The sequence below is a fragment of the Gavialis gangeticus genome, unplaced genomic scaffold (assembly GCF_001723915.1).
Source record: "Gavialis gangeticus isolate Ggan-Ray unplaced genomic scaffold, GavGan_comp1, whole genome shotgun sequence".
In the NCBI taxonomy this organism is placed as follows: domain Eukaryota; kingdom Metazoa; phylum Chordata; order Crocodylia; family Gavialidae; genus Gavialis; species Gavialis gangeticus.
The window spans coordinates 11,912,123-11,919,272 of NW_017729017.1; positions in this window are offsets into that span (position 1 = coordinate 11,912,123).

Here is a 7,150-nt window from a genome sequence, read left to right on the forward strand (position 1 = left end):
TAGGACAGGTCCCAGGCAGGCCAAGTAAAGCTGGTCCTTCAGGAGCCATGCTGTGGCAGGTTCACATGACAGGGAGTAGCACACGCTTTTGCTTTCCAAGCTGGACTGAAGATTTTGTTCTCCAGAGCTGTCGGGCCAGCTCCTTTCTTCAAACCGACAGTCTCTGTAAATGAGAATAAATAAATAAGACAAGGTTCTTTGGGTGAATCTGATATCTTTTATTAGACCAACTTAAATAGTTGGAGAACAATTTTTAAGCAAGCTTTCAGGTTCAAAAACCCTTCGTCAGGCTAAGGAAGTTTCAGCAGTTGGTGTGTGCTCTACCTGGATGGAATGAAAAGTCATTCCATCCAGGTAGAGCACACACCAACTGCTGAAACTTCCTCAGCCTGATGAAGGGTTTTTGAACCTGAAAGCTTGCTTAAAAACTGTTCTCCAACTATTTAAATTGGTCTAATAAAAGTTATCAGATTCATCCAAAGAACCTTGCCTGCCTATGTCCTTAGACCAACATGGCTATAACCTACACCCCTGTAATAAATAAATAATGCATCCCAGAAGCCTGCTGAAGCTAACTGGGGCAATAAAGCAGACAATGTTTAGGCATGTGTCTCACAGAAGTGTGGAGCATGGAATTTAATTGAGTTGCTAACCATTAGAGTCTGGAACATAAAGCTTTCAACAAAGGTGAATATATGACCTTTTTATTAAAGCTTGTAACTCAAATCTTTTAAAGGCAAGAACAGCTAGTCCACATGACACTTTCTCTAGTCACTATAGGACATGACTGATGATCAGAAAAGCAGGAAGAACATTCTTGGCAGCTTTCTAGCATAATCTTGGGAGTATGCAACAGTGCATTTTGTAACTCACCACCTGAGCATGAGAGATCAGGTTGACATTGTATACCTTGACTTCCAAACTGCCTTTGTTCTAGTATCCCATGATGTCCTCACAAGAAAATTGGAGAGTTGTGGGCTTAACTTGGAAACAGTCAGGTGGGTGAGAAACTGGCTTCAGACTAGTACCCAGAGAGTCATAGTGAAAGGATCTCTGTCATCCTGGCGAGAAGTGGGCAACAGTGTCCCACAGGGGTCAGTGCTTGGTCCAGTACTTTTCAACAGCTTTATTAATGATTTGGATGTGGGGGTGAAGAGCTCACTGGCCAAGTTCGTGGATGACGGGGAAGCGTGGTCACTCATGAAGATAGGTTATAGAGACAGGTGGACCTAGACAAGCTAACAAGTTGGGCGGATTGGTATCTGATGAAGATCAATGTTGAGAAATATACAAAGTACTCCACCTTGGGATGAGCAACCCTCAACACACCTACAGGCTTGGTGGCACCAAACTGACTAGCACCATGAATGAAAGGGACCTGGGGGTACTAATAGACCACAGCGTGAATATGAGCTGGCAGTGCGATGCTGTAGCCAGTAGGGGAAATAATACTCTGGCAGCAAAACCAAGAAGGTGATTCTTCTGCTTTACTCAGCACTGGTGAGACTGCAGCTGGAGTACTGCATCCAGTTCTGGGCACCACACTTTAACAAGGACATGGACAAGCTTGAGAGAGTCCAAAGAAGAGCCACATGTATGATCAGAGTCTTACATGCCAAACCATATGAGGAAAGGCAGAGGGATCTGGGGCTCTTCAGCCTGAAGAAAAGAAAGCTGAGAGGGGACCTGGTAGCATCTTGCTGCTATACTAGAGTACATCAAGGGCTCAGTGAGCAATTGTTTACCAGGACACCCGAGGGGAAAACTAGGAGTAATCTCCACAAATTCCTGGAAGACCGTTTCAGGCTCAACATTAGGAAAAACTTCTTCAGAGTCAGGATGTCCAGACTGTGGATTAAGCTCCCTCCAGAGGTGGTGCAATCACCTACCCTGGCAATCTTCAAAAGGAGACTAGACAGTCACCTTGCTGGGGTCACCTGACCCCCAGTTATCTTTCCTGCTTGGTGCAGGGGGTTGGACCCTATGATCTTCCAAGGTTCCTTCTGGCCTTACAATCCGTGAATCTATTAATCTATTTTTTTACTGTCTGGTAGCTTTTTGGCCTCTGGTTTGAACTGAGTTGATCTCAGTCTGGGTCCAATTCTAGTATCCAGAATTGATGAAGGCTATTAATGCAATTGGAAGACAGAGGATTTGTTCAGTAATATCTTTTACAGGACAGATGACACAGTTGGAAGAGATGTTAGACAGTAGGGCTATGTGAAGCTTCAGTCCCTGATTTGATTTGGCAGAGATTCGGCCCATTTCGGTGGCCGAATCTCCAAATCCAAGTCGAATCAGAAGGCCCTTTAATCTCTTCAGATTGAATTGGAACCCTCCAAATCAATTTGGAGAGATTTGGAAACATTCAGTGATTCAGACATAAACAGCTTTAAATGTTTTTTCTACCTACCTCTAGGTAGCAGGCGGCTCGTGAATGCTGCGATGCTGGGGTGCATGGATTGTCCCACAGAAGTGTGGGTGGCTCCCCAGTGCACTCAGCAGCAGACCCAGAAGTGGACCAGAAGCACTTCCGGTCCACTTCTGGGTCTGCTGAAGAGTGCACTGGGACCCCCCCACACATCCCCCTGGCTTGGTGACTGGTGCCTCCTGGGTCTGGGGGGTGCACCTGGCGCCCCCCACCATGGCTGATTGCTGAGCCAGGGAGGCACCGGGGGTGGGGGGGGAGGGCAGGGCTCTTCCCAGTGGACCTGAAAGTGGACCAGAAGTGCTTCCAATCCACTTCTGGGTTCACCACCAAGCGTACAGGGACCACCCCCCCCTGCACTCCTGTGGGATGCTCCATCTGCCCCAGCATCACAGAGTTCATGAGCTATGCCTGGTACCTCAAGGTATGTAGAAAAAACATTTAAAGCTGTGTCTATGACCGAATCGCTGATTCTTTGAATCAGCATTGAATCTTCAGATTCAGATTTGGCCGAATTGAACTGGGGACAGTGAGCCAAATCAATTAATTGAATCACTGTCTCCAATTTTGGCTGAATCTGAACTGAATAGGGCCCATTTTGCACACCCCTATTAGGCAAGCTGCAGACACAAAATGCCCAACCTAAGGAAAAACATTTTGTTCCCAGAAGCTTGTCTAAAATGTTTCCCAATTATATAGCTAGAACAATAGAAAATATTACCTAAAAAAAAAAAAAATCCTGTTTCTCACATATTCCCTGGATTATGAAAGCTACAACACAACTACAGCAGGATAAATATTGGCGCACACAGAGAAAAGCCACAAGAATGCCCAAAGTGTGGGAAACAGCCTTGTAGTAAAAGACCCAAGCAGTTTGGTCTGTTTAGCTTAACCAAGTGAAGTTTAAAGGTGGCTTAATTATAGTCTGTAAACCCCTATATAGACAACATGTTCAGGGGCTCTACAGTCTAGCAGATAAAGGTGTGACAGGAATAAATAACTGAATGTTGAAGCTAGACTAATTAAAACTAAAAATAAAGCACAGCTTTTTAATAGTGAGGGTAAAGAAATATTGGGACCACTCACCAAGGGCTGAACTGGATTTTCAATCAAAGGAAATATTTAATACATGATTGAACGTTTTTCTAAATGATATGATCTAAATCAATGACATTCAACATACAGCCCACTAATCAGATCTACCCTCTGGAGTTGTATCATCCATTCCCACAGATCCAGAAATTTGGCAGTGGGAGAGCGGTGTCAGTGTTAATTGTGGTAGAAGCTGTGGCAATAAAGGCTGCTATCACTCTCCTGCCACCTAATTTCTGGATCTGTGCAGAGACCTGCAGGTGGGATGACAAGCACCAACACATGGAGTTGCTTCATGGCTGGATCCAGCATGTGGGGCCAGCACACCAGATCGCACCCAAAGACCATTTGCCCCACACTGCGTGTGTCTACACAAGACACTGACTGCGCAGTAGCATCTCATGGCAAAAACTGTGCCGGGATGCTACTGTGCAGTAGTATTAGGTTTATACAAGCACTAAATAAATATGCAGTAACCTCTGTGCGGTAACATCTCATGTAGATGCACCCACTGAGCCTGAGCTAGATTAGGTCCACAGACTGACCTCATACCATTCCTCTGGCCTACAGGGCCAGATAGGTTGAGCACCACTGCTACAGATTAAATGCGGATTAATGCTGGAAGCTCCTATGACACAACTGTACTGTGTAGAATGTCAGACTAGATGTTCACAGGGTCTTTCTGCCTTTGTGATATAAGGCTTCCTACTGGAAAGCAATCCATATCACAAGCCATAACCTTGTTGACAAACTTGGCTGGCAGGTCAAGGGCAGGATGGGCCACAGACACTTGGCATGCCTCTTCTCCTCAGTTCCCAGCTACAGTGCTGTGGAGCAATCTCCCTGCCCCCCTACACTGAACAAGGGCTCCAGGACTAACCATCCAGCACTTACTTTCCTTTTGTTTTTGTTAGTACTGCTCACTTCCTGTTTCTGCATGGTTTCCTGCTTGTCATTGTTTAAATAGGCTGATAAATATTTCACTCCAAACTTCATTACATAAACCTCACAATGCTGCCCTGGGTTTTACATCTAATTGGAGCCCTAATTTTTAGTCTGATGTCTAATGCGCTTACACAGCCATGTTGCCTAACGAGTGTATCTGAGAGGGACAAAGCAATGGTAGCTCTCTGAAGGCCCATGTTTGAGTGTCACAGTTACGTGGGGAGTTAGCATGGTGGTAAATCCTTACTATCAGCCAAGAGTGGGACTGGTGGTGTGTGCGGTATGTGCTCTTGGTGGGGATGAAATGGCTGGGAGCAATTCAGTGGTTTTGAACCCCCCACTGGGGGAGCCTTAGTGCATCTGAGACATCTGAACAGCAAAACACATGGGACCTACTGATGGGAAAATTCTAGGGAAAGGCTTGAGTGTCATATCTTGCTCCTTGCTGCTTGCACTGTGGGAGAGATGGGGGTTATGGAGCTGACAGTTACTTGCAGTGGTTAAAAGAGATGGCAGGTGAATCAGGAACAACTGCAGTACTCATATCTCTGGCTAAGCTGGCCTTGAGTCCTGCAAAGATAGTTTAGAATTCCCTCTGATATAGAAAGGGAGACAGACTTTCCACTGTGAAGGGTATGAAATTGTTCTACAGACTTTGGGAACAAGGATGTCACCTCCCATAACTAAAGCACCCTTCTCTACCCTTCTGGGGTAGAGATGTGGTAACAGTTCTGTAGCCAAAATAAAAAGGGCCAGAATACTCAGCTGATGGAAATTGCTGTAGCACCACTGATTTATGCCTGCTGGGGATCTGGCCACTTTTCTGCGTCCATTATAAGTGAGAAAAGGCAAAGGAGACTAGGTTTGCAAATCAGCACACGGTGAATTTGGATCACCAGTATACAAATGGTTGGGCTAGAACTTGGCCAAGATATTGGGATCAACTTCCCTGCCCTATTGTAAGGTTCCCTGGGGTATGGAATGAACTCACTGAGTATTACATTTTCTGTATACAGAGAGCTGCCCTGGGCTTTTCTGTCTGAATGACTTTTATGTTAGATTAAACAAAAATGACAAAACATGGTGCAGCCAGAGTATAATCTCCATAAGAACAAGGGAACACAGCATGAGGGTCCTGTATCACATGCTATGTCAGCTCTGCCTCTCAGAAAGGCAGCCATGCCTGTGGGCAGCAGAACACAATATCACAACAGTCACATCCATCATTGCCAGGGTCACAGCTCCTTCCTTTAAATGCAAGATTGACAGCCCTGCCTTTAGCTTCCCCACCAGGCATCAGGCTGGTGTGATGCCATCCTCCAGAAAGACAAGTCTGGCCCATGAAAGACAAAGGCCAGGCCATTGTTTTTAGTTAAGATAGTCTCCTAGAAATAGGAGCCTGTTAGTATGGATACAGAGGAAACAGGGTTCTAATCCATGAACAGATGACTATGGTTTTTGCTATGAATGGTCATTGCCTCTGTCATCTGCAGCAGATGGATTAATCACACAAGGACACCAGTTTATTATAGACCCTTTGGGAAGAAACTGGCCAATAGCCAATGTCTGTGGCAGCCCCGTGGGGTTGCACTGAGAGGGCTCCCATTGAAACATACACCAGGGTCTGTTTCGCTCAGCTTTCAAGATCCAACAAGATCACAATGTAAAGCAAAAAGGGAGCAGAAATTTGGCAGCTCCCTACCTTCCTCTTTCTGGAAAGTGGTAGCTAGACATTCCTAGCAGTGCATGGAGCCCTTTCACTTCTGTGAGCATGCAGGGGTCAGATTAAAGCTGTGATTGTACTAGAGTTGCATGGTATGTTTATCTTCACTACAAGCCTGAGCCCACAGCTGAGACATACTCTCTGCCCACTCACTCCCACTCCACATGCTCTGTCTGCTGAGAAAAGGACATATAGTCACCATTCAAACGTGTGCCCAGAGCTCCTCTTAGTAGCCTTCCCAAGACTGAGGTCTTGAGAACATCACTGGGCATGCAGGACCTCACTTTCTTTTGGTAAGCAGCACATGTGGAAGGGGAATTTGTTAGAGCTTGTTTCTTGGTAGTTGTCTTGGGATGGCCATGGAGGTCACACAAACACCCAGAATGGGATAGTGCTGTCTACCATTGTCCTGTCCAACTTAGTTGTTCCTTACTGCAAGGCACATTGCTCATTGCAGCACCACATTTATCTCCTTTCTGTATTAACCATGCTGCTACTTATTATCACAGTATACTGACAACAGAAATGCCAGGTCTGGGCACAAGGGTGATTGGACACTCCATGTGCTAAACCAAGGAAACCCACTTCAGTTCCAGCTCCCTCCATTTCAGGTTGGGCCTTTGTCTTATTTGTAAAGGCAAGGGGCCACCCCTTTAAGCCTTGTTAAGGGAACTACTGTTATCACAACTTCCTTCTTGAGGAGAAAGAAGGAGGGTAGAAGATGAAAAGAACTAGCATAGAGACAAATGTGAGCCCAGAGACAAAGAAATATAGCAGAAGGTGAAGCCCCTGTCTTACGTGAAGCCGCTTGAGTGATACAACTCTAAGTTGGAATCTCTAAGGTAGGAAACCCCGAGCAGAGTTCAGGCCTGCTGCTTGCTCCCAATCACATTATTCAGTTACTTATTAGGATTCCTTGTACCTCCCAGCATGATAATTTGGTTCTTCTAAGTGAACTGCAG